This window comes from Sus scrofa, chromosome 8 (genome assembly GCF_054392235.1).
Source record: "Sus scrofa isolate SSC_HxYL_T2T_F1_AM1 chromosome 8, Sscrofa_HxYL_maternal_Yorkshire_Landrace_v2.0, whole genome shotgun sequence".
Classification (NCBI taxonomy): Eukaryota; Metazoa; Chordata; class Mammalia; order Artiodactyla; family Suidae; genus Sus; species Sus scrofa.
In genome coordinates, this window is record NC_139390.1 from 128,457,247 (window position 1) to 128,483,173 (window position 25,927).

At 38.4% G+C, this 25,927-nt stretch overlaps 1 non-coding gene across 1 annotated transcript; it reads right to left on the minus strand.

The window, feature by feature from the left end:
- Nucleotides 1-22,806: 22,806 nt before the first annotated feature.
- Nucleotides 22,807-22,909, minus strand: LOC146401040 (U6 spliceosomal RNA). The gene has a single exon (XR_014813903.1). It is a non-coding gene; the product is annotated as a U6 spliceosomal RNA (small nuclear RNA).
- Nucleotides 22,910-25,927: the final 3,018 nt, after the last annotated feature.

Below are 25,927 nucleotides of genomic sequence, written 5' to 3' on the forward strand. Positions count from 1 at the left end.
CTAAAAAGAAAAAGAAAGGAAAAAAGGCAGGGAATTGATTGCCTCTTCTTCACCATGATGTTCTGAGTAATATTTAAAGGACTCTCACTGGACTAGTTAACTAAACTCTGCACTGATAAAAAAATCATTTGGCAGTGAACAAGTCTTCTGCCTAAGCTCAATTTTTAAAAGGCCTCTTTGTTAAGCCAGTCCTGGTTGAAAACTGGACTGTCTTGACCCCAGTGTAACCTTATCCCTCCCCGCTCTCATTTACTTAACTATTAACCATTTTTTACATCTTATGAAATCTAAATCTTCTTTTTTCATAGTCTGTCACCAATGTCTACATACTCCCAACCATTACAGGCTAGATTGTATACATTTTTTTTTTTTTGTCTTTTTTGCCTTTTTATAGGGCCGCTCCCATGGCATATGGAGGTTCCCAGGCTAGGGGTCTAATCAAAGCTATAGCTGCTGGCCTACACCACAGCTCACGGCAATGCCGGATCCTTAACACACTGAGCAAGGCCAGGGATTGAACCTGCAACCTCATGGTTCCTAGTTGGATTCCTTAACCACTGAGCCATGACGGGAACTCCTGTACACATTTTTTAGATTTTTTTCACGTCACAATCAGTAAAGTAACTGTTGAGCATCTCTTCTGCTTAGCACTGTGCTAGGTGCTCTAAGAGGTAGGTTTAGGTATACGTCATGCAAAACAAGAGTAGCAATGGTCTATTTTTAAGCTTTCTTCCTATTAGAAAAATCACCTAAGTCTCTGAGTACTAACATGTAAAGAAAACTAGTCAAAGGAGTCAAAGGTGGCTGCATAAGGAGACGATATGGATGGATGGAATATGTTTTGAAAATAAAATGAGAAGAAAGGAGTCTATTCCAAGAAATTGAAACAGATATGTCATATTCATAAGGCCAAAGAAGGTACGTTTGGAGGCATCTTGGGGAATAGGATTGGAAACGTGGTACGAGGAACAGATTGTGGGGGTCTAAAATAGCCAGGCGAAGGAATTTAAACTTGATAAGGTGGGAGATAGGGAGTCCTGAAAGTTTCTGAGAAATGGAATATGGTGAAAGAACATAGAGGCAGGAAAAGAAGTAGTAGATTAAAGAAAGCAATATTTATTGAGAGCATGTGACATTCTGTCTAGGAGTTAGGTACACAAGGGTGAATAAGAGTTTTGGCCTTCAAGGATCACAGTGATAGAGACAAACATGGAAAAAGAGTACAGTGCTGTAAGTAACGAGATACGGTAGCACATTCAACCCCATCACAGAGCCTCCTGGAAAAGATGCCATCAAGCAGAGACCTGAAGAAGGAAGAGAAGTCAGCCGAGCAGAAGGCCCTATGAACATGGGCCTGGAGATGAGTTTGAATCTCTGAGGAAACCACAAGCAGTTTGAGGCTAGAGTGAGCTGTGCACAGATGTGCGGAAAGGGAGAAGGACATGAACAAAAGTGGACCGGAAGAGGGATCCAAGATTGGAGGGCGCTGAGCGGAGGTAAGAGGTTGAACATTATCCTTAGGGCAGCAGGGAGCTACTGGAGGGTTGTAAGGGTGAAAACTGCACAGTAAAATTTATATTTGAGCAGTTGCAAAGTAGAATGTGCCAAAGAATGATGTCCAGGCTAAAAGTTGGGAGACTGGTAAATTCCAGATGTCAGCTGAACTAAAATAGAAGCACTGGGGATAGAGAGTAAGGGACAGTCTTGAGAAATATTATGATGTGGTGATTGATTAGGGTTGTGAAGGGTGATATAACAGCACTAAGGCAAAGGTCTTATTATCTTGGCTTTACAAATGAGGACACATGTTGAGAGAGGTTAAATAATTCAACTTAGGGTCTACAACTAATAAATAAAGGAAGCAGAAGTCAAATCTAAGCCTTTCTGACTCAAATCCTCACTATAATAATGTATAGATTGGAGTTCCCATCGTGGTTCAGTGGTTAACGAATCCGACTAGGAACCATGAGGTTGTGGGCTCGATCCCTGGCCTTGCTCAGTGGGTTAAGGATCCGGCGTTGCCGTGAGCTGTGGTGTAGGTTGTAGACGCGGCTCGGATCTCACGTTGCTGTGGCTCTGGTGCAGGCCGGTGGCTACAGCGCTGATTTGACCCCTAGCCTGGGAACCTCCATATGCCACGGGAGCAGCCCAAGAAATGGCAAAAAGACAAAAAAATAAATAAATAAAAATAATGTATACATAAATATACTGAGGGAAAATACCTTATGTTTGTGTGACCTCAACAGACTAAAAAAATACTGTTCTGTAAAATATATTTTTATTTGAAGCAAGTTTCATTCTCTTTAAAATATTTTTTTTTTTTTTTTTGCTCTTGCTTCTCTGGACTTAACATGTTTGAAAGACAGAACCTCTGCATTCCTGTAAGATTTTATTTATAAATATTTAATAAAGCTACTTCTGATGAGGATATAGGCTCAGTTATCCTTGAAATAATATTTGGCCTATTTTAATTTCAGTTGGGTTTGCCCTTCTGTTGCATTAAAAGAGGGGCTAGAAGTTTGCTATGCATTTAGGATTCTAAAGCATAACACAACACACAGGCATTCATACATGTGTATGTTTTTATTGTTCCTTTTCCTCCTCTAAACCTCAAATTGGACTCAGTCCTTGAAGGGTTGTTTGTGAAATATCAGCTCAGAGAATGACATCTCCGTTTACAGTCTCCTTATCGAATTTTCTCACCTCATTTTATCTTTCACATTCTGTAATGATGAGAAAGTTTTGCCAAGGTAAAATAAATAGGTGTCTTGAGAACACTAAGACACCTGATAGCTGAGTACATTAGCATAGAGGCAAAGAGAGGTCAAGATACAAGGATGCTGAGTCCCATTCTACCTCTAAATACTTCTGCGGCAGTTAATTTTGTCTCATTTTCAAATTTCCTTTTTTGTAAATACTGTGAGTTGAAATAGGTCTGTCAAATATGAACTGTCTCTCAAATTTAGGGAATATTTTTCTCATGGTGCTTGGTTCTGACAGAGGCATTCAATTCTACTACCTAAAATGATACCCACTTGCCACCCCGCCACCCACATACACATCCTCACAAACTTGCTAGAGAAACTCTCCAAGCCTTAAAACATTCCATTCTTCCTACCCTAGACTGGTGGAAGGCAAAAACTGGGATGTAATTGAAATTGGTCTGATGCCCTTCAGATTGTTTTTGTCAAAAACTCTCATGTAGCACTAACATCTAATAGTAGCCACAGGAGTTGGCTATTTGACAGATAAGACAGATAAGGATATGGAGAAACAGGTTTTTTGGTGTTTTTTTTTGTCTTTTTCTAGGGCTGCACCTGTGGCATATGGAGGTTCCCAGGCTAGGGGTCCAATTGGAGTTGAAGCCACTGGCCAATACCAGAGCCACAGCAACGTGGGATTGGAGCCGCATCTACAACCTACACCACAGCTCACAGCAATGCCGGATCCTTAACTCACTGAGCAAGGCCAGGGATCGAACCTGCAACCTCAACCACTGAGCCACAACAGGAACTCCAGAAACAAGATATTTTAATTAATTTTCCTCCTGCCACATGATCAATAAAAGGTAGAGCTGGAATTTGAACCAAGTCTGTTTGATTTCAAAGTCCACACTCCTTCCATTTCATTGCATTGCCTCGTATAAACTTGTTTCCTCACCTCTGACCTCGCCTCCAATATTGTATTGAATGAAAAAGAAACACCTGCGTTTTATCTTACCCACTTCACACTGCCAAGGTCAACTCTCTGGTTCAGTTTCTAATTAGGAATGATTTTCTTTTCAGAGTTAACAGGAGCTAATCTAGTGATGTATGCCAACAGGTTTATAACCATCCATGCCTCTTGTGAAACGTATGGAAGCATTTTAAGAGTGGTGTTTTAGATAAAAATAAAATAATTCTGATTAGATTATTTTGCTTCCTTCATTTACTTTCCTGTACTCAAATCACCAGTAACTGCCCACTGCTTGGGATTTTTTCCAGGTCCTCTTGAAGGCCCCACCACTTCCTTTTCAAGGATCCTCTTTTATCTACTTTAAAATTCACCTAAAGACTTCCTTAAGGAGACATATCCTAACTTAATCTCATCCAGCCCTGATTAAGCAGTTCTTCATGCCTATAAAGCTTCTATAATAAAAACTGGCTTATTCAGACTTCTGAACAGAAAAGCCTCATTACCCAGCATGTCTGTTTACCTATAGCTCACTGATAATTGATTCTCATAATGATGATCCTGAGAGGCTGAAAGATCCTAAAGTTTTAAAGACTGAATAAAATTTGCTTAATGTATTTGTTTCCCATGGATGCTGTAACAAGTTCCCCCAAATTACTGGCTTAAAAACAATACATTTATTGTCTTACAGTTTTGGAGGTCAGAAGTCCAAAATGGAGTTCCCTGTGCTAAAATCAAGGTGTCCACAGGGCTCCTCTTCCTGGAGGCTCAAGAGGAGCATCTGTTTCCTTGCTTAGTTTCTTGAGGCTGCCCACATTCCTTAGCTTGTATGCCCCTTCCAGCCTGCAATCACATCTCCACCTGATCCTTAACCCACTGAGCGAGGACAGGGATCAAACCTGCATCCTCACAGAGACCATGTTGGGTTCTTAACATGCTGAGCCACAATGGGAACACCTGTGTTTATTTTTATTGAAGTATAGTTGATTTACAATGTTGTGTCAATTTCAGGTGTATAGTAAAGTGATATATATAAATATACATATATATTTATTCTTTTTCAGATTCTTTTCCATTATTGGTTACTGCAATATATTAAATATAGTTCCCAGTGCTATAAGTAGGTCCTTGTTGTTTTTCCATTTTATCCATAGTGGTTTGTATCTGTTAATTGCAAACCCCTCACTCCCCCTCTGGTAACTGTAAGTTTGTTTTCTGAGTATGAGTTTGTTTCTCTTGTTTAAGCTCATTTGCATCGTGGTGGGTTTTGTTGTTGTTGTTGTTGCTGTTTGTAGATTCCACTTATAAGTCTTCTATTTGTCCTTCTCTGACTTCCTTCACTTGCTGTGACAATCCCTCCGTCCAAAGATAACATACCAACAGGTTCCAGGGACTTGAATGTGGACATCTTGGGGGTAGAGGGGAACTACTCTGTCTACCTCAGTAGTTAATATTAAATTGATTTTATTCCATTACATGTATAAAAATTAGTAAAAACCTGTATGTATAGATGGCACATAAGTGATATGCATATGTGAGTGTACATGAAAAATTTATTGGCTAATTCTCTAGTCATGCTGGAAATAGACTTTCTATTTTATACATGTGTTTTAATCATTTCATGGATATACATATCTGTCCTTGTGGAGTCACTATCCAGATCCACTTTTTTATGTCCCCTTTTCCTTCCTAGAATCTCGAGTACTTTTTCAGTAAGCATCACTGATTGAGTTGACTCATATTCTTGAAGTAACCAGCTCTAGAACCTGGTTTTTATGATAAACAAACCAATTCCTGGTTTTCTGGGAACAAAACAATGATAGGAATATGAAAAATTCATATGGAAATTAATTGGAACTTACACTTTGTAATTATCAAGACATCAAGCCAGGTTATTAACTCTAAATTGCTATTTCCGTGTAATCATTCATTTACTCAACAAATACTTAATGCTAGCCTACTGTGAGCTAAGACTTGAGGATATGACAGTGAATAATAAAGATATCATCCCTCACTGAGCAGACTTGAATGAGGAGGACAAACAAGCAAAGAAATAAGTAAACAAAACATAAAGATGGGATAAGTACTATAAAGGAAGCAGACAAGGAGCTGGGACAGACAAAAATGATAGTAGGGTAGTAACTTTATAACATTGTGTGAGAAGGCCACTCTTAGAACATAATAATTAATCTGAGACCTGAAGATAAGAAACAGATCATGCAAAAATTCAGAGGAGAAAGTCCTCAGGCAGAGGGAGCTGCATTTGCAAAGATCCTGAGGCAGGAAAATTGTAGCTATGTTTTAGGAAATGAAAGAAGGCCAGAGTAATCAAAGACTGGTAAGCAGGGGAAAGTGGCAAAAAATGAAGTTGCAGAGGTAGTGCAAAGTCCAGTAATGCAAAATTTGGGGCTTTAATGGATTAAAACAAAAACAAAAATCCTTCTATGTTATTCCAGAATTTAAAAACAAGTGGGAGGCACGCCTGTCGTGGCTCAGGGAAAACGAATCTGCCTAGTATCCGTGAGGATGCGGGTTCAGTCCCTGGCCCCATTCAGTGGGTTAAGGATCCTGCATTGATGATTAATGTAAGCTGTGGTGTAGGTTGCAGACACGGCTGGGATCTGGTATTGCTGTGGCTGTGGTATAGGGTGGCACCTGTAGCTCCGATTCCACCCCTTGCCTGGGAACTTCCATATGCTGCCGGTGTGGCCCCCCAAAGCAAAAACAAACAAACAAACAAAAACCAACAAGTAGGCTACAGGACTCAGGAGTCAGATTAGATAGAGGTCAAAATAGCAACTGTATTACTGATTCTGTTGATTGGAGAATTCAGCCAAATGGATTTCCTAGTACTTTTCCCATAGCCATCACCCTGAATAAATCTACCTCCCCTGTGGTCCCCAGCAGAGCTGAACTGCAGACTTTCCCTCCAGGGGCAGGCTAGTTACTAAAAGGCAGAGTAGTAAGACATTCTGAAAGAAAGAACCCAAGTCTCTGAGCCACACATTCTCAGTTCCTGTTGCCATCTCAACTGTAAGATAATTCCCTCAGGGGAGGGAGTACTAAGGGATAAGAGGGGGGCAGCTGCTGAGAAACAATGGGAATATTTCCATACTTTTCTTCCTGCAGAAAGTTCTCTCCTTTCTATGGAATGTGTGGAGGGAAAGGGAAGAATAACTATTACCCCTACAATTCCATCCTATAGGTCTTACGGATTATGATACAGATTTTGAATTTCACTCTAAATACAAAGAATAAGCAGTGAAAGGTTTTCAGGGGTGGAGTTACATAGATGGACATACAATTTGGAAAGACCACCTTGGCTGCCGTGGCAACAAGGAGAAATAAGAAGAGCAACTAGGAGGCTCCTAGATGATTTGAGAGATGGTGTGGTTTGCACCAGAGCGGCAGTGGTGGAAGAGAAAAGTAAGAGGATTAGGGGTCTAGAGGTCCAAAGGATGTACCTGCTGATGTAGGGGAGACAGCCAAGGAGGAATTAAGGCTAAGTAATTAAGGCTAATTAAGGCTGGGATTTCTGGTTTAAGTGACTGGGTGCATGGTGGAGCCATGTAGTCAAGCAGGGGGGAAAGTGGAAGGGAAATAAGACGGCGACAGAATGATATTCTTTGGATTTAGCAAAGAAAAGATTGTTGGCGATTCTGCAAGGATAATTTTTGTGAACACTGGAAAAATGAAACCAGATTTAGAATCTAAAGGACTGGTAGATAGGTGACTGCTTTGCATACATTTTTTTTAAAGAAATTTTACTGTGGAGGTGAGCAGAGGAATGGCATAATAAGAGGGACAGGGATATATATATATATATATATATATGTATATATGTGTGTATATATATATATATATATATATATATATTTTAAGATTCTTTGTTTTTAGACTGAAGTGAATGGTCCATTGATGATACAAAATAGTCAGAATAACCGGAGGTACAAAACCTTTGGAAAGGCAAGGCGGAATGAGACTCAAAGCTCTAACCGGGTGATGGGCCTGAGAGATGGACATCTGAAGTGACTGTAACAGGAGTAGAGATATAGACACAGATGGGTTGGTAGATTTGATCACTGGAAGATGGCGAGTCTCCACTGAATAACTTTTTACATATGAAACATGAGGGGACATCATTAATGGAGGGGAAGGGGAAGGGCAGGGGAGATAAGAGGCTTGAGGATAGAAGAAACAGCATAAAGTAGTTGTGTCCAAAATTGTGAATGCAGGAGTTCTCGTCGTGGCGCAGTGGTTAACGAATCCGACTAGGAACCATGAGGTTGCGGGTTTGGTCCCTGCCCTTGCTCAGTGGGTTAACGATCCGGCGTTGCCGTGAGCTGTGGTGTAGGTTGCAGACGCAGCTCGGATCCCGCGTTGCTGTGGCTCTGGCGTAGGCCAGTGGCTACAGCTCCGATTTGACCCCTAGCCTGGGAACCTCCATATGCCGCGGGAGCGGCCCAAGAAATAGCAACAACAAAAGACAAAAAGACAAAAACAAACAAACAAACAAACAAAAAAACCCAAAATTGTGAATGCAAACCTAATGCAAAAATTAAGTATATAGAGCTGTGTTTAATGCTATGTGAGGTTTGTAATTATCAATGAAAAATATACTGTATCAGCTTGGTTATTTCCTTCAACTTTTCATTATTTATTAGGGATTCTGATATGGTGCAGGAATGGTTGCAGTGCAGTTAATAAATGAGCTGAAAGAATAAGATATTTGAAATTTATATTTCACTGGTGGTTCAGTTTCTAAGTTCTAGGGTAGGACCAGGGAACAGGTGGCTGAAGAGGAAGAGAGGAAAGTTAAAAAGTCAAGGAACTAAGAGGAAAATTATAAGCTGAGTCATCCGCATGGATGGTGAAATCACAGAGCAGGTGGACAAAAATAGGAGAGGAGTGCGAGCCAGGGGCTAGGTTACCTCTGAATAAAGAGGAATGGCCAAGACATTGGCAGATGGCAGCAATATGATTTTGAAAGGGATACAGCCAGATGGCATGAGCTTCAAGAGAGCAGAGATCTCTGCAGGAGGACAATGGGAAGCAAGGAGAACACCTCCTCAATCTACTGGCCCTGTAGTAGGTGGGGTAATGGGAAAAAAGCAGATGTCACCTGAGAGGGATGTAGAGTAAAATGTCCTCAACTGGAAAGTCAGTTTTTAGTCAAAAAAACAGAAGGGAAAGTTTCCAGAAGATTGAGACTATAACAATGGGTTTTGTTATCAACTGCTTAATAAACTAAACCAAAACTGAGTGGCTTAAAATAGCAAAATTTTTTTCTCTCTCAAGATACTTCAGGTTGATTGGGCTCAGCTGAGTGACTCTTCTGAGTCAGATAATGTCATGTGGGGCTGAAGTCACTGGGGGTTTTGATAGGGCTGGAAAATCCAGTTGGCTCTTTCACATAGCTGGTGTCTTGGTGGCAACGACTGGAAAGCTGAGCTCATCTGAGATACCAGAGGGTCTACCTGTGTCTGTCTGCCTGTCTCTCTCTCTCTCTCTCTTTTTTTTTTTTTTTGCCTCTCAGAGTCTCTCCATCTCCACATGTACTTTCCAGGAGTATAGCTGGATTTCTAACATGGCAACTTAGGTCTCCTGAAAGCACAGAAGTAGTGTCTGCCATACCTTGAGGCTTATACTCAGAACTAGTATATCATCAATTCTGCCACATTGTATGGAATAAAGTGAATCATGGGACCAGGCCATGTTAAAGGTAGGGGACTCACAATGAGGTCAATACCAGGAGTTGTGATCCATTGATTATCACCAATAGAGATTAGCTACCATGAGAAGGTTATTGATTTAGACTCAAACTTCTTGGAGGGCAGAGAGGAAAGGCTGAGATGGGGATGGAATTCAGTCAGGTTAGAAGATTACAGAGCAATCTGGGAAGAGAAGAGCAAGTTATAATGGATGATGGAAGGACCTGACTTCCAAAGATGACTGAATAGGAATTTGAGGCATGATAGGATTAGTTCCACTAAAGCAGTCATCTCCAAACTTCTTTTTGATTATGCAGCCTTAACTAAAAATTTTTTGAACATTTCAATACATTATAATCACATAATTAATAATTATATATATTTAATAATGTTCTACCATCATGTCTACCTTATAGAACAAGCTTAAAATAGAAATTAAGAATGATGAGATAAAAAGATTAAATACTAGTTTTCATATTGTTTTTTTCTATTTCCCAAAGGCTGTGCATTCTCTTTGCCCTATCTGGTAAGAGGAATTGGTTGACAATTCCTCATCAATTAAAAAAATCTTACTTTAATACTTTGTGATATAGTGGCTCAGAGGTCTGTTTCCAAGTTTAGTTTATTCCAATGTTGGCTTTAATGGCTATTTTACCTGAAGGAGCTTTCTCACAAAAATAAGTACAGCCAGATGGAAGAAGTGCACCATTAGTTGTGCTAAATCATTACACTCATTTTTCAAACCCATCCCCAATTATGCAAAGGGTTTTGGTAAAATTCGGCTAGCCAACCTGTATCATCCCCAATATTGGTCAATTGTTCTTACAAACAACTCAGAAGTTATTACATTTTTATATTTTTAAGAAAGGGCTGAAAATGCATTGAAACTACTCATTTGGAAAATTTTTAAAAATAGTATTAAAAAATTGATTTCCATGTTTTTAAGTGTGCAGATATCAAGAGTTTTACATTTAAATTGTTTTCAGCAATAAAATTACATAACAATGGAACATTTCCAAGTATCTATTCAAAAAAATACTATCTCCTTAGCCCAAGTCTTTTGAGCAACAGTTACCTTCTCCTCCATCATTGAAAATGTCAGCTTTACCCTGAAGAAACAGAGGAAGGGTATTCTTTTTTCAAAAATATCTGACTGTCACTTGTATTCACAGAAAAGTTTAGCAAATTGGGTATACTTGTCAACTTTATTTACAGGTAAGAATTCAGTTTTTCGTTGGACTGTTCTTTCTATGTGAAAGCCAGTAAGCTGGTTACTGTGCGGGAAAATGATTTTCATGGTCAGTCCTTGCTTATTACAAAGGCTCCACTATTATTTTAAAGATATTATTTTATTAAAAAATTTAATCATATTGCCAACATTCTGTGTAGCACATAAACCATAGTACAGTATCATATGCATAAAGGAAATAAATTTAGAGCACCTTGATGTCAGCCCCTACTAGGCCTACCTTACAAGCTGTGTATTTGACTTGTGGAGCAAGTGCGGACAGGAATGTTAGTACATTAGAAAAGCATGAAACCCTCCATAGTGTTTAAATATAAAATAAATGGGCCAATTCTATTCATTTATTAATTTTTTATTTATTTTTTTATTTTTAGGGCCGCACTCCTGGCATATGGAAGTTCCCATGTTGGGGTCGAATAGGAGCTACAGCTGCTGGCCTACGCCATAGCCACAACAATATGGGATCTGAGCCACGCTTGCAACCTGCAGCTCATGGCAATGCCAGATCCTTAACCTACTAAGTGGGTCCAGGGATCAAACCTGGGTCCTCACGGAGACTAGCTGGGTTCGTTACTGCTGAGCCACAGCAGGAACTTCAAATGTGTCAATTCTAATACTTTCTTTTCCTCCCCATTGTTTTGTTTTGCACATCCTACTTTGGCCACCACGTTCTTTGAGTAGGTTAAAGAGGGGACACCTTAGCAATAGGGTCCTAAATAAAACGGTAAGTCACTTTGAGGTGACTACTCCTGACAGCGCTTGGTATAGAGGCTTCATGCTAAAAAATCTCACTGCAGCAATGATTATTCATTACCAACTATATGCAGACAATGGATATAACAATGATTTTTTACACTGGAAGACAGGTGATCCAACTTTTGGTCTTCAGGTACATATTACAGACATTTATAAATTCACTCATTCACTTAATATTTTTTCCATATAATTTAGAAGTAGGTGATGTTGATGTAAGTTTCAAAGCCTTACCAAAGATTACAGTTACAGTGGGTGGTGAAGATTAAGCTATTACCCAGGTTTCTATTTAAAATACTTCTTTTAAGAAGTGCTTCAGTTATTAAGGTGGAATTTAATCAGGCATAAAGTGCTAAAAACAAAACCAAAACACAAAGCCCCCCATTCCAATAAAAAGCACAACAGGACTTCTGTGATCAGGGAAAAAGCATGAACATTCAAATGTCAGAGTTGGGTAACAGGGTATGATGAGTTCAGAAATGACTGGTAGGTGGTTTGCTGCAGCAGAAGAATCAAAGGAAGTTATTGGAGACATTTGCCTTTTGAGAACAAATAAGCACACTGGACTAGTGGCTCAAAGGCAAATCTTAGAATTTCTCCAAACAGTAATATAGGAAAAGGCTACCTTGTTGGTTCTTTGGGAATGATTTAAAATAAACATTGGGGAGTTCCCGTCGTGGCGCAGTGGTTAACGAATCCGACTAGGAACCATGAGGTTGCGGGTTCAATCCCTGCCCTTGCTCAGTGGGTCAAGGTTCCGGCGTTGCCGTGAGCTGTGGTGTAGGTCGCAGACGTGGCTCCGATCCTGCGTTGCTGTGGCTCTGGCGTAGGCTGGCAGCTATAGCTCCGATTCGACCCCTAGCCCGGGAACCTCCATATGCCACAGGAGCGGCCCAAGAAATGGCAAAAAGACAAAATAAATAAGTAAATAAATAAAAATAAAATAAAATAAACATTGGAGATAGGAGTCTGGAACTCAGTGGCGAAGAGGAGTTCATGCTCTGCTTTTCCTCTTACATCAGAGCTCCTTTTCCTCGACTCACCGTCAATGTTGGTGGAATCCTCTTCTGTTTTCTTCTCTCTCTTCCTTTCTCTCCTCTACACACTCTCTCCAAATGTCTTCATTTTGTCCCAAGGCTCTATGTTATCACTGATCTTGACAATAAGTTCCAGATTGGTATATCCAGCTACCTATCATCATACTTCTTCTTGCCTGTCTTATAAACATTTCAAATGTGATATGCCCAAAAGAAATTTCTTTTCTTTTTTTTTTATTGTTATTTCCCCAACACAATTTTTTTTCCCCACTGTACAGCATGGGGACCCAGTTACACATACATATATACATTCTTTTTTCTCCCATTATCATGCTCCGTCATAAGTATCTGGACATAGTTCTCAATGCTACACAGCAGGATCTCATTGCTAATCCATTCCAAAAGCAATAGTTTGCATCCGTTAACCCCAAGCTCCCAATCCATCCCACTCGCTCCCCCTCCCCTCAGGAAACCACAAGTCTATTCTCCAAATCCATGATTTTCTTTTCTGTGGAAAGGTTCATTTGTGCCTTATATTAGATACCAGATATAAGTGATATCATATGGTATTTGTCTTTCTCTTTCTGACTTACTTCACTCAGGATGAGAGTCTCTAGTTCCATCCATGTTACTGCAAACGGCATTATTTCATTCTTTTTTATGGCTGAGTCATATTCCATTATGTATATGTACCACATCTTCCTAATCCAATCATCTGTCGATGGATATGTGGGTTTTTTCTCTGTCTTGGCTATTGTGAATAGAACTGCAATAAACATGTGGGTGCGTGTGTCTATTTTAAGGAAAGTTTTGTCCAGATACATGCCAAGAGTGGGATTGCTGGGTCATATGGTAGGTCCATGTATAGATTTCTAAGGTACCTCCATACTGTTCTCCATAGTGGTTGTACCAGCTTACATTCCCACCAACAGGGCAGGAGGGCTCCCTTTTCTCCACACCCCATACAGCATTTGTTATTTGTGGACTTATTAATGATGGCCATTCTGACTGGTGTGAGGTGGTATCTCATGCTAGTTTTGATTTGCATTTCTGTAATCGTCAGGGATGTTGAGCATTTTTCCATGTGCTTGTTGGCCATCTGTACATCTTCCTTGGAAAAATGTCTAGTCAGGTCTTTGGCCCATTTTTCAATTGGGTGGTTGGTTTTTTTTTTGCTGTTGAGTTGTATAAATTGTTTGTATATTCTAGAAATTAAGCTCTTGTCAGTTGCATCATTTGAAATTATTTTCTCCCATTCTGTAAGTTGTCTTGTTTTTTGTTTTTTGTTTTTGTTTTTGTTTTTTTCCCTTTGCTGTGCAAAAGCTTGTCAGTTTGATTAGTTCCCACTGGTTTATTTTTGCTTTTATTTCTGTTGCTTTGGGAGACTGACCTGAGAAAATATTTGTAAGGTTGATGTCAGAGAATGTTTTGCCTATGTTCTCTTCTAGGAGTTTGATGGTGTCTTGTCTTCTATTTAGGTCTTTCAGCCATTTTGAGTTTATTTTTGTGCATGGTGTGAGGGTGTGTTCTAGTTTCACTGATTTGTATGTAGCTGTCCAGGTTTCCCAGCAATTCTTGCTGAAAAGGCTGTATTTTCCCCTTTTTAAGGGAAAATGTTCTTGCCTCCTTTGTTGAAGATTAATTGACCATAGGTGTTGGGGTTTATTTCTGGGTTCTCTATTCTGTTCCATTGGTCTGTATGTCTGCTTTGGTACCAGTACCACACTGTCTTGATGACTATGGCTTTGTAATATTGCCTGAAGTCTAGGAGAGTTATGCCTCCTGCTTGGTTTTTATTCGACAGAATTGCTTTGGCAATTCTGGGTTTTTTGGGGTTCCATATGAATTTTTGGATTGTTTGTTCTAGTTCTGTGAAAAATGTCCTGGATAATTTGATAGGGATTGCATTGAATCTGTAGATTGCTTTGGGTAGTATGGCCATTTTTACAATATTAATTTTTCCAATCTAGGAGCATGGAATATCTTTCCATTTCTTTACATCTTCTTTAATTTCCTTGATTAATGTTTTATAGTTCTTGGCATATAGGTCCTTTGCCTCCTAGGTCAGGTATATTCCCAGGTATTTGATTTTTTGGGGTGCAATTTTAAAAGATATTGTGTTTTTATATTCCTTTTCTAAAGTTTCATTGTTAATATACAGAAATGTGACTGATTTCTGAATGTTAATCTTATATCCTTCTATTTTGCTGAATTTGTTGATCAGTTCAAGTAGTTTTTGGATTGAGTCTTTGGCGTTTTCTATATATAGTATCATGTCATCTGCATACTAGAAATCAACCACAGGAAAAGAAATGAGAAAAAACCTACTACATGGAGACCAAACAACATGCTACTAAAAAACCAATGGGTCAATGAGGAAATCAAGAAAGAAATTAAAAGAATACCTTGAGACAAATGATAATGAAGACACAACCGTTCAAAACCTATGGGACGCCGCAAAAGCAGTGCTTAGAGGGAAGTTCATAGCAACACAGGCCTTCCTCAAAAAAGAAGAAAGATCTCAAATTGACAACCTAACCCACCACCTAAATGAATTAGAAAAAGAATGAAAAAAAAAAAAACCCTACAATCAGCAGAAGGAAGGGAATCATAAAGATCAAAGAGGAAATAAATAAAATGGAGAATCAAAAAATGATAGAAAAAAATCAATAAAACCAAGAGCTGGTTCTTTGAAAAGGTAAACAAAATTGACAAACCTCTGGCTAGACTCACCAAGAAGAGGAGAGAAAGAACTCAAATAAACAAAATAAGAAAGGAAAAAGGAGAAATCAGAACGGATACTGCAGAAATAGAAAAAGCCATATGAAAATGCTATGAACAATTATATGCCAACAAATTTGACAATTTTGAAGAAGGGACAATTAGAAGAAATGGACAACTTTCTAGAGTCTTACAGCCTGCCAAAACTGAATCAAGGAGAAATAGATCAACTGAACAGACCGAACACACTAGAAATGAAATTGAATACGTCATAAAAAAAAAACTCCCTACAAATAAAAGTCCAGGACCAGAGGGCTTCACAGGTGAATTCTACCAAACATACAAAGAGGAACTGATGCCCACCCTCCTTAAACTTTTTCAAAAGGGTGAAGAAGAAGGAACACTCCCAAAGACATTCTATGATGCTACATCACCCTAATTCCAAAACTAGACAAAGATACCACCAAAAAAGAAAACTATTGGCCAATATCTTTGATGAATATAGACACAAAAATTCTCAGCAAAATTTTAGCCAACCGAATCCAACAACATATCAAAAAGATCATACACCACGACCAGGTGGGATTCATCCCAGGTGCATAAGGATGGTTCAATATACTCAAATCAATCAATATCATATACCACATTAACGAAAGAAAAGTCAAAGACCACATGATCATCTCAATAGACGCAGAAAAACCATTTGACACAGTCCAACATCCATTTATGGTTAAAAACTCTCACCAAAGTGGGTATAAAGGGAACATTCCTTAACATAATCAAAGCCATTTATGATGAACCCACAGCAAATATAATACTCAATGGAGAAAAGCTGAAAGCCTTCCCACTAAAATCTGGAACAAGACAGGGATGCCCACTCTCACCACTGCTCTTCAACATAGTATTGGAAGTCCTAGCCACAGCAATCAGAGAAACAAAAGAAATAAAAGGCATCCAAATAGGAAGAGAAGAGGTAAAACTGTCACTGTATGCAGATGACATGATACCAAAAGAAATTTCAATCGTCCTTTCTTCCCAATCTGCTTCTTTTCTAATCTTTACCATCTCCTTCTGTTTAAGCCAAAAACCCAGAACTCATTGTTTACTCTTCCCTTTCACTCTCTGTTCCTTCCATCCTGCTCCCCATCCACTCCACCTGACTTATCCTTCTTTCAAAACATATCTCACATTTGTCTACTTCTACCTGTTACATGATCCTTGTCAAAACAACCATTTTCTCATGTTGAGATTTCTTTAAAGGTCTACAACTTTTTCTCTTGCCCCCTTGCAATCTAATCTCCACACAGCAGCTGGAGTCATCATTATAACATGTAAATCAGATCCATCACTCCCCTGCTAAAACCTCTCCCAAACTCCTACCGCGCTTAGAAACTCCTTGCCTTGGCTTACAAGGCCTCTTGTAATTTATCCTGCTTTCATCTTTGTAATCATTTTGAACCCCCCTCCCCCCACTGCTTTCTTTTTGTTTCCTGAAAATGCCAAGTTCATTTCTGCCTCAGAAACACTGAAAAAGCTATTCCCCCAGCCAGGAATACTCTTTCCTCAGATATTTCCATAACTGCTTCCTTCTTATCATTCAGGTCACAGCTCATATATCTCAGAGGAACTCAGCTGCCTCGCTTCTATAATGTACACAAACCAGTGCCTCTAAAGTAATCAGTTACTCCACATCGCTGTTTCATTTTCTTTATAACCTTATCGTTAGCTGGTGTTTTCTTATTTTATTTGTGTTTTGGCTCCCAGTACTAGAATGTAACAATAGTAAGAACTAGGATTTTTGTCTTTCTTGTAAACTGGCACTGTTACGACAGTGCCTGGCATGATTTTCTTTTAAACATCAATTGCATGCTCTAATCTCATGCACTGGGAGAGCTTTAAAGATAGAATATCACAAGCCTCATTAAGAGTGTCTCATATCTAATGCTGTTTAATGGGAGAAGGGTCAGATCCAACAACAGTTGTTTGGAAGGATGTCTAATGGAACAGCTGTTTTCGAAAGAATCTTAAGAGCTTTAGACTTCTGATTAAGGGAATGAATGAAATAGGCTCAAGGAGCTCTTCTGAGCATGTGCTATGCTAGTGACAATGACAGGGTCATATAGGAGATAAGACTGGAAGCGAGTCAACTCATTTGTCCAGCTGGTTATACTATTGAGAGGCTGAGAGAATAGAACACAGAGATAACATTAAAATAGAAATTGTAGAAGAAACACAAGTTACAGATGGAAAGAATCCAAATCAACTGCACAAATAGAGATTAGTAACTGTAAAACATGATTCATGCCTTCAAGGAAATTTACGATATGAAAGTAGAAACAAATATATACAATTAAATGGAATCCAAAATTCTTCTTGTGAGTTTCCATTGTGGCTCAGTGGTAATGAACATGACTAAGGTCCATGAGGACTTGGGTTCGATCCCTGGCCTCCCTCACTGGCTTAAGGATCTGGCATTGCTGTGAGCTGTGGTGTAGGTCGCAGACACAGCTTGGATTCCTCATTGCTGTGGCTGTGGCATAGACCGGCAGCTAAAGCTCTGATTCAACTCCTAGCCTTGGAACTTCCATATGCTGTGGGTGCGGCCCTCAAAAAAAGACAAAAATAAGACAAAATTCTCTTGGACTAGCTTCATGTACACCTTCAGGCCAGGCCACTCAGTTTTAGCCCTAAATTAAATCCAACTGTGAGAGAATTTGCTTAGATATGTAGACTTATTAAAGATTTAATGAGATGCTAAATGAAGTTAGTCAGACAGTGAGACACCAATGTCATATGCTATCACTTACATGTGGAATCTAAAAAAAGGACACAATGAACTTCTTTGCAGAACAGATACTGACTCACAGACTTTGAAAAACTTATGGTTTCCAAAGGAGACAGACTGGGAGGTGGGGGGATGGGCTAAAGGTTTGGGATGAAATGCTATAAAATTGGGTTGTGATGATCGTTGTACAACTATAAATGTAACAAAATTCATTGAGTTAAAAAAAAGATTTAATGAGAAAACAGGGAGGAGTAAGATAGGGAAATGGTCTAAAACTCTGCTCTTTCTCTCTTTCCTATAATTGTCTTATTCCTTCCTCAGAATCTCCTAGCAATTCTTCTAATCACCTTGTTTAGTGCTCTTTTTTCCCTTCCCCTTCTCCAACCAGCCTGCATAATACTCTCAGGAAACCAAAATCGAATTTTCAACTAAACTATGACCACCTGTTGTTTCTCAAGTGCATTTAGGAAGGTCAGTGTAGGAGTTCCCGTCGTGGCGCAGTGGTTAACGAATCTGACTAAGAACCATGAGGTTGTGGGTTCGGTCCCTGGCCTTGCTCAGTGGGTTAAAGGATCTGGCGTTGCCATGAGCTGTGGTGTAGGTTGCAGACACGGCTCGGATCCCACGTTGCTGTGGCTCTGGCGCAGGCTGGTGGCTACAGCTCCGATTGGACCCCTAGCCTGGGAACCTCCATATGCCGCAGGAGCGGCCCAAGAAATGACAAAAAAAAAAAAAAAAAAGGAAGGTCAGTGTAGGGATGTGGGTGGGGAGAGCGATTCAACTCTTATGCCACAGATATGTCTGGAAATGGAAAATAATCCAATATTATTAGAGTTTCAGTTTCATGATGAGGTTTAGTTGAAAATAAATCTGAAAAGGTAGCTCAGCATATGATTAGCCTGGAATGCCACTCCAAGCATTTTTATTCAGTAGGTCAATAGGGAATCTTGAAGATTTCTGAACAGGTTTTTGTGATCAGATCTGGGAACAATATGAGGAATGAATTAGAAAAATAGTCAACCTAAGACAAGAACATAGTTTGCACCTATGTTAAAGTTATTCAATGCTGAGGTTATAAAATAGAGTAATGGATATGACATGGAGAAGATGATTTCTAAATACATTTAATGCTCAAGAATCTTCAGAATTTTAAGTTGGGTTAGATGTAGAAGGTGGAGAGTGTTCTCTTTGTTTCTAGCTTCAGCAACCAGTAGGAGAGCGATGCAATTAACTGAGTTCAGAAGTGTAAACAATGAATAGCTGCTCTATTTTTGTGTGTATTTTACTATTTATTTTTGTGGGCAGAGATAATGATTTAGATGTCACACTAGACAAGTGTGAGTAGGAAAGCAACACACCCACATAAGGATGTATGGACATCTGGAAATGCAGATGTGATGTTTAAAGGGAGGGTCAAAGTGAGAGGAGAGTAGCTGTACAGAACAATGATGGAAGCTATGAAAGCAGATAAATGGTGTATGAGCTAGAGCGAAGCTGGGAGAAAACAGTACTGAGAACATGTACCTAAGGAAGTATTATTATATTGAAGATACTTGTGGGAAAAGAGGAGCAGAGACACAGATTGACCAAGAGTTGTCAAGGAGAAGGACTGTTGATAAAAAGGAGACCTTTATTTAGGAAGAATTGAGAACAATACGAAAACTTAGGGAAAAGAATCAGGATATGTGATGTACAAGAGGTTGTGGAATTCTGATAAACCATATTTTTATTCACAAAGAAGTTTAATCATGATAACTGTTTAACAGTTATAAGCCCTGATTATAAAGAAGGGGTGCAGTGGATGATAAAAGGGGGCTGAGGGAAAAGCTTCAGCTTTTATATTGGAAATAGAAAGAATTCCCATTTTCAGGGCCTTTTCGTACAAGTCTAGAAATCTAAATGAGACCTCTCTGCTTTCTTCATGTATTCTTGATCCGGGGTGAGCAAGCTTGTTCTATAAAAGGTAAATATTTTAGGCTCTTTGTGGGCCATACTCTCTTTGTCCCAACTACTCAACTTCGCCATTGTGGCATAAAAGCAGCCAATGACAATACATGAAAAAAATGAGCATGGCTGTGTTCCAATAAAATTTTATTTACAAAAACAGATGAGGAGCTGGATTTGGCCCCTCAGCTAAAGTTTCTCTTGAGAAGAGAACAGAGGCCACTGGCTTTTGCATTAAAATTCACAGAGAGAGCTGTTTCAGGAGAGTGTCACTGTAAGCGCACATACTCTTGGATTCTTCAAGCTCTTAGTTATGCTGCGATGCTCAGACTCCCAACCCAACCCCATAAAGCGCACAGTCTCTATTTCTCAAAAGAGGTTATATGATAAACTCTAATTTCCAAGTGGATTGGACCTCAGAGCTTTATCAGTGGGGATTCTTAGCTGTAAACAAAAATACCAGCTCTGCTAGGCATCAACAGAAAAGGTTTAGTCAAGGTTACTGGCTACCTCTCAACATCTCTGGAAAGAAAAGAGAATCAGTCTTGCACACTACACAAATAGTTGTAAGTCTGAAGTCAGTCTCGTCCTATGAAGACATTATCTAAACACTGCCTTTTTTTTAAAGACTATTTTTTAGAGCAGTTTTAGGTATACAACAAAATTGAGAGGAAGATACAGAGATTTCTCAGCTACTTCCTTCTCCACACTGGCGTAGCCTCTCCCATTATCAACATCATTCACTAGAATGGATCTTTTTTTTTTTTTTTTTTCTTTTTGCTATTTCTTGGGCCGCTCCCGTGGCATATGGAGGTTCCCAGGCTAGGGGTCGAATCGGAGCTGTAGCTGCCGGCCTACACCAGAGCAACTCGGGATCCGAGCCGCCTCTGAAACCTACACCACAGCTCACAGCAATGCCGAATCCTTAACCCACTGAGCAAGGGCAGGGACCGAACCCACAACATCATGGTTCCTAGTCATGTTCGTTAACCACTGCGCCACAACGGGAACTCCGTTTTTTTTTTTTTTTTTCTTAACCAAGGATGAACCTACATTGCCACATCATAATCACTCAAAGTCCACAGTTCAACTTAAGATTCACACTTGGTGTTGTACACTCTGTGTGTTTGGACAAATGTATAATGACAAGTATTCATCGTTACAAGATCCTCTGTGCTCTGCATATTCATCTCTGCCCACTCTGACGTCTGGCAATCCCTGAACTTTTTATTGTCTCCATACTTCCACCTTTTCAATAAAGTCATATAATTGGAACTACACAGTATATATATTTTCAGATTGTTTTCTTTCACTTGGAAGAAAGTGCACTGAAGTTTCCTCTGTTTCTTTTCACGGTTTCGTAACTCATTTCTTTATAGCGCTGAATAATATTCAATTGCCTGGATGTACAATAGTTTGTTCGTTCACCTACTAAAATACGTCTGTGTTGCTTCCAAGATTTGGCAATTATGAATAAAGCTGCTATAAATATCCACATGTAGGTTTTTGTGTGTATATAAGTTTTCTACTTCTTTGGATGAATATCAAGGATCACAAAGACTGGATCATTGGGAAGAATATGTGCAGCTCTGTCCGAAACTGCCAAACTCTCAAAAGTCTTTCAAAGTGGCTATACGGTTTTGCATTTCCACTAGCGATGTGTGAGAGTTCCTGTTGCTTCACGTAATTCCAGCATTTGGTTTCATCAGTGTTTCACATTTTGGCCATTCTAATGGTATGCAATGGTATCTCATGATTGTTTTGATGTGTAATTCCCTAAGGACATGTGATGTGGAGCATCTTTTCATAGGCAGTTTGTCATCTGTTCTTTGGTGTCTGTTCAGACCTTTGGTAAGGTTGTTTTAATTAGGTTGTTTCTTAGCATATTTTCTCCCAGTCTGTGGCTTTTCTTCTCATTATTTGGAATTGTTCTCTTTTATCTGTGTGTGACAGTTGGCTTTTTCAAATATTATATTGCTTAAATAACTTTCTTTGGCTAGTATTTACTTAGATATCTATCTTTCTTTGATTTCTGTCTTTCTTTTTTCTTTTTTTCTTTTCTTTTTTTTTTTTAAGGGAGAGGAGTTGCTTTATAAGAATTTTCCTAATTGTGTCCTGGAAATCAGTGTGTTTGGAAAATCCAGGGACAAAAATCAAGGTGTGCATTCTCCTCCAAGAAAGAAGGTATCTTTATCTTTTATATTCAACTTTTGTGTGTAGTCTTTTAGTTTAGCGTATTATTAGCAAGATAGAGTAAGATTTGTTGTTTTACCCAACCCAATAATCTCATTTATTACTATTTCGGGTATATCTGCAATGATTTTAACCATCTTCTTCTTCTTATTATTTTTGTCTTTTTAGGGCTGCACCCATGGCCTATGGAGGTTCCCAGGCTAGGGGTCAAATTGAAGCTGTAGCTGCTGGCCTACACCACAGCCATAGCCTCAGCAACGCAGGATCTGAGCTGCATCTGTGACCTATACCACAGCTCATGGCAATGCTGGACCCTTAACCCACTGAGTGAGGCCAGAGATCAAACCTGGGTGCTCATGGATGCTAATGAGATTCACTTCCACTGCGCCACCATGGAAACTCCACTTATCATTATTTTTCTGCTGCTTAAATTTTTTTTTTCCTGCCTTCTCTGGGTCAAAAAGCTTTCTATTCCCCACTTTTTATCTGCTGGGTCATTTATCACTGATTACATATTTTGTCTTTTAGTTGTAATCCTAATTTTTTCAGCACAATATTTAGCAATAAATTTTTCTTACAAATTTTGTTAGTTGGTGTTTTTATTCTTCAAACATAAAAATGATTTTAGCACTCTTCAATTATCCATTATGGTACTCTCTAATCTTATAACTGACTTTTTAAAAACACAAAAATAGTGAGTTTTTTTAAAGTCAGTACTAATTAAACTTATTTTCATTAATTTAAAAAAATATGGTATGCTTCATGAATTTGTGTGTCATCCTTGCATAGGAATCATGCTAATCTTCTCTGTATTATTCCAATTTTAGTATATGTGCTGCTGAAGCATGCATTTATTTTTAAAAATTGCAGTATAGTGAATTTACAATATTGTGTTGGTTTCAGGTTATACAGCAAAGTGATTTGGTTATACATATAATTTTTTCAAATTATTTTCCATTATAGGTTTTTAAAAGATATTAAATATCATTCCATGTGTTATAAATACTTGCTGTTTATTTTATTTGTAGTGGTATGTTATCTGTTAATCCCATCCTCTAAATTTATCCCTCCCTTCCCCCCTTCTCCTTTGATAACTATAAATTTGTTAACTTTTAATACACCATTTAAAAAAGTCTCCTGTGGAGTTCCCGTCGTGGTGCAGTGGTTAACGAATCAGACTAGGATCCATGAGGTTGTGGGTTTGATCCCTGGCCTTGTTCAGTGGGTTAAGGATCCAGCGTTGCCTTGAGCTGTGGTGTAGGTCGCAGATGAGGCTCGGATCCTGCGTTGCTGTGGCTGTGGTGTATGCCGGTGGCCACGGCTCTGATTCAACCCCTATCCTGGGAACCTCCATATGCCGCGGGAGCGGCTCACGAAAAGGCAAAAAATAAAAAATAAAATAAAATAAAATAAAAAGACAAAAATAAAAAATTTTTAAAAAGTCTCATGCATCCCTGCTGATTTCATCTTACTTATTTGATTTCATCTTACTTATTGCTGAAAGACCTTTACTAGTTCTTTCATTCACTCTTAGTCTTTTACATCTGAAAATGTAGTTATTTTGTCTCACTTTTTAAAAAAAAAATTTAGGGAAGTATAGTTGACTTACAAAGTAGCATTAGTTTGAGGTGCATAGTAAAGTAAATCATATACATGTATCCATTCTTCAGAGTCTTTTCCCACATAGGTTATTACACAGTATTGAGTAGATTTCCCTTGTGCTATACAGTAGGTTGTCTCACTCTTAAATGAAAGTTTTACCAGACATAAAATTTCAGCTTAACATTTATTTTTTTTCCTCAGTGCTTTAAAGCTATTATTTTATTCCCTTCTGTTGCCTATTATTATTGATGAGGGACCTGTTATAGGTGAAAATGTGTTCCTTTCTCTTTTTTGTAGCTGTTAACTTTTTTTTTTTTTTTTCTTTATTCTTTTTTAAAAATTCAGGTTCAGAGTTCCTGCTGCAGTGAGTGCGTTAAGAATCTGAGTGCCACAGCTCAGGTTGCTGTGGAGGCACAGATTTGATCCCCAGGCTGGCACAGTGGGTTAAGAGGATCCACCGTTGCTGCAGCTATGGTGTAGGTTTCAGCTGTGGCTCAGATTCAATCCCTGGCCTAGGAATTTCCGTATGCTGTGGGTGTGGCCATAAAATAATACTAATAATAAAATTTTAAAAATAAAACAAAAATTCAGGCTTGTTGAGGTACATTTTACATACAGTGAAATTCAATCTTTTTTATAAGTCCAACTCAATAATATAGAACATTAAACCCCAGAGTTCTTTCATGCTCCTTGGTATTCAACCTCTCCCCCACCTAAAATCTCAGACAATGATCAGATAACTGTCTTTATGAACTAGGCTTTTTCAGAATGTTATATAAATGGAATCATACAGAATGTTATGATTTCTATCACTCAGTAGGATGTTTTGGAGGTTTATCTATGCCATTGCATGTAGTTTGTGTCTTTTTATTGCTGAGTTGTGTTCCATTTTACGGATGTCTCACAATTTGTTTATTCACCCAGCATTCACCATTTGATGAGCATTTGAGTTGTTTCAAGTTTGGGAGCTATTATAAATAGATTTTATATAGACGTTCTCCTATAAAAAATTGTGTAGACATATGCTTTTATTTCTTTTAGGTCAATATTTAAGAATATAATTGCTGGTTCATACAAGAAGCATTTGTTTTATCTTATAAGGAATTGCAAAGATATTTTCCAAACTGGTTGTACAATTTTACATTCCTACTAACAATGTAGGAGAGGTTTTTTTTTTTTTCCATTTTTCAAACTTTTTTGAAATACAGTTGATTTACAATGTTGTGATAATTTCTGCTATACGATAAAGCAGAAGAGTTCTAGTTGATTCTTGTACTTGTTATCTCATATTTTTAGTCTTGATTCTTAACGTTACACAGATTCATTAGGAGACAACTAATATGGATTTATTTTGTGTTGATACGGATGATCCGAAGGCTTATGTCTGTCTTGAGTTTGGAAATTTCTCAGCTATTATTCTTCCAAGAATTATTTCTCTGCCATTTCTCTGTTATTTTCTATTAGAATACTTTTTGGATACATATTAAAACTTCTCAGTCTCTTACCTGCTCTCTTTTATATTTATCTCTTTGTTTTAAATAAATTCCTTTGTTCCAAAGTTCTACTTTGGGGGTGAATGTCTCAATATTATCTTTAAGTTTGCTAATTCTCTTTGTATCCATTATGTCCTATTCAAAGTTTTATTCCATTTATTGAGTTTTAAAAAATCCCAATAACTTTATTTTTAATTTCTATAAATTCTACAATTCTGTTTATATTTTTCTTCATTATTTTCTTTCATTTCAAATTTCTTTTCATCTTTTAAAAGAAAACTATGCCTTCATTTATATCAATGAACTTGCTAAATACTTATTTTAATATCTTTGTTAGACTGTTCTCTAAATTAATTTCATCAAGATGGATTCTTCTATTGATTTTATTGCTTTTGTTCTTGGATATATATGTTTTGGACTTTGAATTTCTCTCTCACTTTCTCTAATCTCTGTGTTACCCCTGCCTTCTGGTGGTTGTGTGGTTGCCTCTGCCCAAATCCTCAGGCCAAAATCACGTTCTATAATATTTATTTGGAGTCCTTGCTACATGCTGATTTGACAATACTGCAGCTTTGTTCATCAAGCCAGCTAATGACTTGATTTTCTTCATAGTTGAGGCACTGTGCCTACTGTTTTCTTTGTCTAGGTCTTAAGATCCATATATACTGCACAAGGCAGCAGACACAGCAATTTTTTTTTTTTTTTTTTTTTTTTTTTTTTTGTCCCTTAGGAGTGAGTTCCACCCCAAGCCTAGCTCTGATCAGCAGATA